The sequence below is a fragment of the Salvelinus alpinus genome, chromosome 15, assembly GCF_045679555.1.
Source record: "Salvelinus alpinus chromosome 15, SLU_Salpinus.1, whole genome shotgun sequence".
Classification (NCBI taxonomy): Eukaryota; Metazoa; Chordata; class Actinopteri; order Salmoniformes; family Salmonidae; genus Salvelinus; species Salvelinus alpinus.
The window spans coordinates 25,092,208-25,102,453 of NC_092100.1; positions in this window are offsets into that span (position 1 = coordinate 25,092,208).

Here is a 10,246-nt window from a genome sequence, read left to right on the forward strand (position 1 = left end):
TTTACGGCTCTATACAGCCTTCCTGAGACCCGCAATGAAGATGTGAGGAAAGAGGTTTTCAATGTTTTGGCCAAGATCGCTCCAAAGACAGGGAAAAACGTGGATTCCTGGTGGACACTGTGCACAGAGTCGGATACCCCCGAAACGACAAGACAACCCTGCCAGTTATCATGCAATACACCATGCGCACATTCAGAAACAAGATGTGGAGAGCATTCCGTGACGCAGAAATCCTGAAAGAGAAAGCTTTGTGTGAAAGGATCTTCCATTTTGAGGCAGCTAAGGTACAAACTATGGCCACTGGTCGATAAGGCACGTAAGGAAGGGAAAAGGGCTGGATACGCCTATAATCGTTGGGAAGAACGTGATAATTTGACGACCTCAGCAATAGATCCAACCAACCCAGGATGACCTAGCAGGCGCAGACAGGCAAGATTCACATTGATAATGACCATTTTGTTACATGGTTAATTTTTGGTCTATATGTGGTACCTCGTTTTTTTCAGAGTTTTTTTCTATTCTCGCAAATGCCTTTAATCTCAGATTATCTCACAGTTACAATCCTTAATTTGTTGTACAGACATCTAGTTCAATCATATTTTGTTAATCTATGACAGACTTCCAAATTCAGTTCTTTGAAAGTAACTTCACTCAATGTTAGAGGAATACGTGTCAGCATAAAAAGGAAAGCAATTTTAATTTACAGTAGACGTAGCAATGCAGATATTATTTTATTAGGGGAATTATTAGGGCAACTAGGGGAAAAAAAGGTTTGGAGTTATGTGATTTTGTCGATATGAATAATATCTTTAAGATGAAGTGTTTGAAAAATGCATAGAATCTCCAGAATCTTTAGGGTTCTGTAACGCTCGTCTTCCTCCTCGTCTGAGGAGGAGCAAGGATCGGACCAAAGCGCAGCGTGGTTTGAATACATATTTTAATTATAGCAACGAAGACGAAAAACACTTGACAAAATACAAAACAACAAACGAACGAAAACAGTACCGTGTGGCGAACAAACACAGACACGGCAACAATCACCCACAAACAAACATTGAAAACAGCCTACCTTAATATGGTTCCCAATCAGAGACAATGACAAACACCTGCCTCTGATTGAGAACCATATTAGGCCAAACGAACAAACCTAAACATAGAAACAAATAACATAGACTGCCCACCCCAACTCACGCCCTGACCATACTAAATAAAGACAAAACAAGGGAAATAAGGTCAGGAACGTGACAGGTTCATTATTCCTCATTATATTTGTAAGAAAATTGGGGGTTCACAATTTGGTTGTCTTGTAATTACAACATAACCAAACTGCCACTAATGTTATCAAAATGTAATCAGCAAGCCTTTATGGCATGGAAATTATTTTTCAATTACTTTTTCATATTTATTTTAAAAATATCATCTTTGTAGGTGACATGTTTGATAGTGGTGGCCAAATGTTAAGTTACAAGGTCTTTTTAAGAGTCAAAGCCTTTCCTGTTACATACAAAGAATATCGCTCTGTGGCTAATGCTATGTCCTCAGGTATTTCCCAGATAATGAAAAGTCATATGTGTTTTCAAGATACACATTGAATAGAACCTAGTCTATTTATTAATGGTATTGAACTCAAAAGTCCCAAGTGTACAAATAAACACATAAGATAATATTTTTTCTAGCAAAAGAAAGATCACACATAAGAGGGAAACCCTTTTGGAATTTACAACTATCAGACATTTCATGGCAAAAGGCTTTGTATCTTAATTTATTTTTATTTCTATTAAGAAAGGTGCACCTAAAGATTTTGCACAATATATACCCCTCCAACACAATGGTGTTACGGTTTACAGACATGACATGTACTTTCTACAGTGATGGACCTGAAACGCTTATACATTTGTTATACAGTTGTTTGTACACTATTAGATTTTGGAGAGAAATGGAAGAGTACATATTGAGTAAAACTGGTCACACTATTGATATTAAATGCAATGACGTTATTAACTTATTTTTTTTACTGTACTCTGAACTCTTTGAACTGTATAACTAATGTCATGATTTTGGTTGGTACATTTTTATATCCCCCCCCCCAAAAAAAACTGCTTTAAAGTGTTTTTGAGAGTTTGTTTCTAATTGAGTCTCTGAAATTACTATATAATAAGAAAAGCTTGTCTACGGTTGTATTCTATAATTAATTATTTTCTGAATAAGTCATATTGTCTCATTCTCTTATGCTGTCATAACACATTTTTCTGTTTTTGTTTGTCCTTTAGGTTCTTGTTAATTATTGACTCAATGATGTCAGATTATCTGTTATATTTGATTCAATAAAAATAAATACAATTTTAAAAAAGCTCTAGAAAGAGGCTCGAGTTTCCGAGTTGGAATTCCGAGTTGGATGACCGTTCAAATAGATTTTTCCCAGTTGGCGCTCGTTTTTTCCGAATTCCCAGTTGTCTTGAACGCACTGAAGTCGGAGATTTCAGTTTGGTTATGTTTGGTTATTTTTTGGAAATTGTAGAAATAAAAACAAATATTCAGAAGTTCCAGCTAGGCAGGCTAACCTTAGTTAGGTAATAAATGTGCTAGCTATCATACAGTAGACGTATATTAATCATTATATATTTAATATAAGTAGATATGCGCTCGTAATTGACTGTAGCGTATATAAAGCACTCACAAACTACCGGTGGCTGAAAACACAATCTTTGCTGGATGAACTAGTGACGAATTTCCGGTGTTGTGCCGAAAATCTCCCCCCTGCCAGAATCACTCCCCCTTTACGTTCTTCATTGCTGCGACTTGCTTGCTCGTTGAGATTTCTTCTCTTCACTCCGTTGTTAGTTTAGCCTACATGTCACTGATCTTAGTTGCAGTTTTTGGTTTGGCTATTTGTTTCAAGTGTATGTGGCGGTTCTAGCTTGTATGGCGCCCTGGGCGAACCCCCCCTTCAGCGCCCGCACCCGGTCAAGATGCCGCCGTACCTAAATCCGCTACTGATTTTGTATTAGTCTATAAATACATCTCTTTGCCATGTCTTATTCGACTAGTGTTTTTGAAAGTGTAAGGATAATAATTCAGCCATAGTTGTTCTGAAATGTTTATTGCTTGCCATCATTTTATTCCCTCTATGTTTAATATGACACACATACATTAATTATTAATTTCGGTTGCCTATCCTGACGTGAAGTTTGTTCTATAGAAAGTATTTGACTGATGTGTGTCACAGAAAGTATTTGACTAGCCACAAAATGAAGGAAATTAGAAGGGGGAATTCTGGCAGGGGGGAGATTTTGGGGGTGGTCGATTTAAAAATCATTCCTTCCTCCCTCGCCCTGCAAGTGTATACTCGTCAGACGTCATGCAACGTCATCAGAAGTTTCCACTCAATTTGAGGGCTGAGGGGATAGGGTGTGTCTTTTAAGTGTTTGGACCGCAAACACTCATCCGTAGTGACCCGTGAATGCGTTGTCTGCAGCATTTGGTCACATGACAGCTCGATCAGCTGTTCGATTTTCCCTACCGGCATGTTAACTGAGCCAGGATCACTGGGAAGTAGGTCCCAAAGTGCTCTTCCAAGCTTTGGAGGTAAGCAGTCATCACTCGTGTGGGACATTTACTGATGCTGTTTTCTTTTCGAAACATGTACTGCAGGAGGAAGGGGGCATGGTTGGCTTTTGAAAAAAAAACTATCCAATAAGAATTATTTCCGCTGAATCGGTCATATCTCCACATAGATGTGTGAACAGTCGTGTACGCAGTGGATGTGGATTAATGTAGTTTACAATCAAATTTACCTGCTCCCGTATATCGCCGAGTTATGTGCTCAGTTCTTTTGCCGACTGTTGCTCTCGGCATGTCATACAACGCGTCCATATGGCAGAGGGAGACACATTCATAACTAGAGTGCAAACGCCTGCATGTCGTCCCGCCATGGATGGAGCCCAATCTGTGCAAAAGCCCACCATTTGATCCCATGGAATCGTTTTTTCGTCAAAATAGCCATGCAGCTCACTGAACATCCCCTGTGCCGTTTCATGCTCGGGAATAATGAGACGGAACAATATGTCCTCGTGAATAGCACCCCACGTCATGTACAGCAAACAACAGCCAATGCATAGGCGTCTTGGCCCTCACAGCTAACATCCATTTGGAGAGCACAAGCTGGATAATATTTGAGTCATTTATGTCAGTTTCCTGATTGATAGCAATAACATTAATCATTTTTTTAACAGTGTTATCTGACAAAGGTATTGATGTGAGTTTCTGTGCCTATGCCCCCCCACACATTGTTTTCATCATATCAATTGTAGCTGGTAATATCAAAGTCTGCAATAGTGTGTGGTTTCAAAGCGTAGCGGACCTAGTCATTCACCGTGCGAATGATTCAAGTGTAATGGTCAAGTTCGGCCTTTTCCCATGATCTAAGGGCACACTGGTTGAATTTTATCTTTAAGATTTTAATAATTGTAATTTAGATTTAAGGTTAACCACATTACACTGATTTTGAGATACAAATATGATATTATGACCCTTTTTTGTGTGTGTGTATATATATTCAGGATTTTGTCAAATCTCCATCGACCCCATTTTCAAATCAGGCGACCCCACATGGGGTCACGATCCCCCTATTTTGGGAACCGCTGGCATATAGCCTATTACAGAGCACACTATTGCAGTGAGGGAACTTTGGTTAACTGAGTCCAACTCGGGGTAACTGGTCATACAAGTTTCTATGGCATCAAATCCTTCTGAACTAACCTGCTCCAGGGCAGGCTAACTCACATTCCACATTTAGTAATGGCAGGATGAATTTGAAAGTTCATGCACAGTAAAACTTTTGTGATGATTGCATTGATAACCATGCCAAAGTAATAAAGTAATGGTCTGTCTGTGACCTTGAGAGGGAGTGGAAAGGTATTGACTACTCTGGCATGTTGCCATAATGTTTCAGGGCAATCGCAGCACTATGAGGGTAAGAGAATAGAACCCTACCTGCTGAAATCACTGCCATGGAATGAGAGGGAGTGTAGAAGTGTTGACTAGGCTACTCTCTCTGTGGCCTTGAGTGGAAGTCGGCTACTGTAAAAGTCTATTTCACACGATAGCCAGGTTGAATTTTCAGGAACTTTTCTTTCATTTTTGGCACAAATGAAAATGTGGCACTGACTTGCCCATGGGTTGATGTTTCAGCATTGTCTCAATGAAGAGTTTGGTGTTAGACTAGCCATGTGTGACATGTACATTTAGTTAAGCCTGCAGGCGGATGACCAATATCCACTGTTGTAATACGGATGAAGCCTGAGCTGGAATGTGAAGCTAACTGAAGTTCTCTAGTTTTAGAAAACCCTGAGTAGAGCTATCTTGCTTTGCAGTATACCCCTCTGGTCTGCGCACCACATGTGTTGCCTAAATGCCCATTTGGGGATGTTCTCATCAGTTCTGTTTTAGTAAAGGGAGGGTGCATTTGACCCTGCTACACCCCACCTGTGTCTTGTATGGTTAAGAACAGGGTTTGCCTGTTATAGGCTTTTTCTTTTGAAGACTGAAATATTGAACGGAAGTTTGTATGTCAATGTAAATATATCCACATTCTTGGAAACTCACCAGCGCTGTGTAAATAAAATCAACACGTTCACATACAGTAGACCTATTTGCATTTCTCCCTGGCTGCCTCCCCCACATCCTGGCCCTTATGACTGCTACAAGGTCCCATGCCATCCCTAGGAGGGGTGCGTCCTTGAGTGGGTTGAGTCACTGACGTGATTTTCCTCTCTGGGTTGGCGCCCCCCCCCCACCTTGGGTTGTGCCGTGGCGGAGATCTTTGTGGGCTGTACTCGGCCTTGTCTCAGGATGGTAAATTGGTGGTTGAAGATATCCCTCTAGTGGTGTGGGGGCTGTGCTTTGGCAAAGTGGGTGGGGTTATATCCTTCCTGTTTGGCCCTGTCCGGGGGTATCATCGGATGGGGCCACAGTGTCTCCTGACCCCTCCTGTCTCAGCCTCCAGTATTTATGCTGCAGTAGTTTATGTGTCAGGGGGCTAGGGTCAGTTTGTTATATCTAGAGTACTTCTCCTGTCTTATCCGGTGTCCTGTGTGAATTTAAGTATGGTCTCTCTAATTTTCTCCTTCTCTCTTTCTTTCTCTCTCTCGGAGGACCTGAGCCCTAGGACCATGCCTCAGGACTACCTGGCATGATGACTCCTTGCTGTCCCCAGTCCACCTGGCCGTGCTGCTGCTCCAGTTTCAACTGTTCTGCCTGCGGCTATGGAACCCTGACCTGTTCACCGGACGTGCTACCTGTCCCAGACCTGCTGTTTTCAACTCTCTAGATACCGCAGGAGCGGTAGAGATACTCTTAATGATCGGCTATGAAAAGCCAACTGACATTTACTCCTGAGGTGCTGACTTGCTGCACCCTCGACAACTACTGTGATTATTATTATTTGACCATGCTGGTCATTTATGAACATTTGAACATCTTGGCCATGTTCTGTTATAATCTCCACCCGGCACAGCCAGAAGAGGACTGGCCACCCCTCATAGCCTGGTTCCTCTCTAGGTTTCTTCCTAGGTTTTGGCCTTTCTAGGGAGTTTTTCCTAGCCACCGTGCTTCTACACCTACATTGCTTGCTGTTTGGGGTTTTAGGCTGGGTTTCTGTACAGCACTTTGAGATATCAGCTGATGTAAGAAGGGCTATATAAATAATTTTGATTTGATATTTTACAGGTATGTTTTGTTCTCATCTTGCACTATTCAATGTGCAATAGCAAAATTGACAGACAGACTTGAACACAATAACAGTTATTAGTGCAATTCATAATACCCACATAATGTTTATACGGTAAGGTCGAGGGTTTTCATGCAGCAATGGCTGGCTTCTGGTCCCTATCTCTCTGTCCCTCACCACACTACCCCATAGGGTTAATGCACAGGAAGGATTAAGAAAATAAGATGAAAAAAGCCCCACCTTGAGGGCTTTGCAGGGATGTGCCCTGCAAGGAATGTCATTTTGTCTGGAGCTCAGAGGGACAAATATTGCCCCACTCACACAATTTCCTGCCGTTTTCCTCCGAAGAGGAGGACATGGGAAAAGAATAGTGGACAAATTTACCTCCTAATGTCTTCAAGTTTTTGGCTCCTCATTCAACACAGTTTTTTTCCCAAATACCAAACCCGGGTCACTGCAGAGAGCATTGTGAAGAAATACACTAGATATACAAAAGTATGTGGACACCCTTTTAAATTACACCGTTGCTGACGGGTGTATAAAATCGAGCACACCGCCATGCAATCTCCACAGACAAACATTGGCAGTAGAATGGCCTTACTGAAGAGCTCAATGACATTCAACGTGACAACGATGACATACGATGTCACCTTTTGTGACATACGATGTAACCTTTCCAACAAGTCAGTTTGTCAAATGTCTGCCCTGCTAGAGCTGCCCCAGTCAACTGTAGGTGCTGTTATTGTGAAGTGGAAACGTCTAGGAGCAACAACGTCTCAGCCGCGACGTGGTAGGCCGCACAAGCTCACTCACTACACTCACTACCAAGTTCTAAACTGCTCTCTGGAAGCAACGTCAGCATCAGGACTGTTCGTCGGGAGCTTCATGAAATGGCTTTCCATGGCCGAGCAGCCGCACACAAGCCTAAGATCACTATGCTCAATGCCAAGTGTTGGCTGGAGTGGTGTGAAGCTCGCCGCCATTGGACTCTGGAGCAGTGGAAACAAGTTCTCTGGAGTGATGAATCACGCTTCACCATCTGGCAGTCCGACGGACACATCTGGGTTTGGCGGATGCCAGAAACATTCTACCTGCCCGAATGCTTAGTGCCAACTATAAAGTTTGGTGGAGGAGGAATAATGGTCTGTGGCTGTTTTTCATGGTTCGGGCCAGGCCCCTTAGTTCCAGTGAAGGCAATTTTAACGCTACAGCCTGCAATGACATTCTAGACAAAAAGGGAAAGCCCTTTCCTGTTTCAGCATGACAATGCCCCTGTGCACAAAGCAAGGTCCATACCTTTCGGATGAATTGGAACGTCGACTTCAAGCCAGGCCTAATCGCCCAACATCAGTGCCCGACCTCACTAATGCTCTTGTGGCTGAATGGAAGCAAGTCCCAGCAGGAATGCTAAACATCCAGTAGAAAGCCTTCCCAGAAGAGTGGAGGCTGTTACCGTAGCAAAGGGGGAACCAACTCCATATTGATGCCCTGATTTTGGAATGAGATGTTTGACGAGCAGGTGTCCACATACTTCTGGTCATGTAGTGTCCCTTTGTGTCTGACTATGCCCTCTACTTGTGTAACTCCTGATCATTTATTTAGAATCCGGCCCTACGATTCAGTGGCGGTCGGTGCCGTTTAAGATGAGGATACTTTTTTAATTTCTATTACAGCATATTGGATGACTGTCATTCATATTCCATTCACTCAACTCAATATAATGTCGATAAGTTTAGGCTACTACATGATTCTCACATTTTCCCTATACCCTATACCCATCATGCGGTTCCCACAACCTAGCCTAGAAAGTTTACAAAGTATGTGCACAGTTTGAGAGAAATTGACACATTCAATACTGCCTTACACACTTTTGTCTGCATCTAGCTGATCTAGGGTGTAATCATTAGCCCATCAGTTGCAAACGAGTTTCTATTGGACAAATTTAGATATGTTAATTTAAATAAAAAAAATCTTCCGTTTTAAGAAACGTTTTTCAACAGATTACAGCAATTATTGGTGACGTGAATATATTTAGTATAGTTTTATCTAAAAAGGATAACTTTTACAATTTTTCACTTTTTATGAAATTTATTGAGGATGGTCCTCCCCATCCTCCTCTGAGGAGCCTCCACTGCTACGATCTCATATTGCACAATATGACATTCCACACCCTTCTTTTAGTTTAGTCAGTCACAAGAACACAAATGTTAATGCACATGGGAAGACTTATTTCCCTTATTTATTTCCCAGTTCTCTTTTTGTCTTCTTCCCTCTCATGATGTCCAGACGTTTTAATACCTACTGATATACTCAACTGAATCACTGGTTTGTGGAACTCATCATTCGTTAACCCAGGTATCAGAGGACTAAGCACGATGGTGGTTGGGCAGTTTGTGTGCATCATGGCAAGGTGAAGTGGTGATCATCACTGACAGAGTGATGAAGGTACTGCTGCCTCCAGATGTGGAGGTTCTGCTTTCTCTCCCGGCAGGTGACCTAAGGGTGGGACTGACCTCTAATACAGGGCTGGTCAACATAAGGAAGCGAAAACAATCAACCATCCTCTGAATGGAGCCCACAGAGGGCCTGCCAGCGGGGGCGCAGGGAGGTTCTGAGGCTGTTGCTGAGATTGCATGGAACATATGTTTGTACATAGTGTGGCTATTAGGATAAGGAGTCCCATGAACAGCAATCCTTAAAACAATGAGGATAAGTAAATACAGTGACACAACTAAATGAATGTTATACAAGCTCTGTGATGTAGGCTCACATTGTCTGAGGTGAGAAACTTACTCAGAAGTAGCCTAACATTCACTGCATCTTTAAAAATTCAGCAAGTCCATTGAAAAACCAAGAACCGAAGTCCCCAGGGTCTCTGTGTGATGTGATTTGGACTGAGATCAATAAAGACATTTGACATTGCATTTTCTGATTGACAAAACAATGAACACAGGTTATTTTCTTCAGTTCAAAACAACATCTGAAGATCCTGTGAACAAAACATACTGGCATAAGGAGTGCCCAATCTACTGCCAACCATTCTCATAACCAAAGAGCCTGGACTATCCTCCTTTCATGTTTCAAGGAGCCAATTTCAGTTGAAGCTGGGGTCTTCCATTCACATCTGAGAGGACTTCTAGTTCTCAAACCCTATTTATGAGAAACAGATTGAAATATCTGATAAACCAAACAAACTTTTGAGTTGAGGGGGAGAAAGAGCAGCTGGATGGGAGTTCTGAGAATGTCCTGAAGCTGCAAGTTCCTGTTTACAGTCCTAGTATGTGGGCTTTGGGAGACTGGTGGCTCATCTTTTGTTCTAAAAATATCCTCTTAAAACAAAGAACAAAACCAAGAGAAGAAGAAATTCTTTAATTAGACATTTTCTTTCATCTTCTAACTGCCATTCATCTTGTAACTTAAGGTCAGTGGAAAGAGGTCAGCTCAAGCATGAGGACCACAGACGGACATGACGCTTATTCCCATACTCTGAATGATAGCCATGTAGTCACAGAAATATTC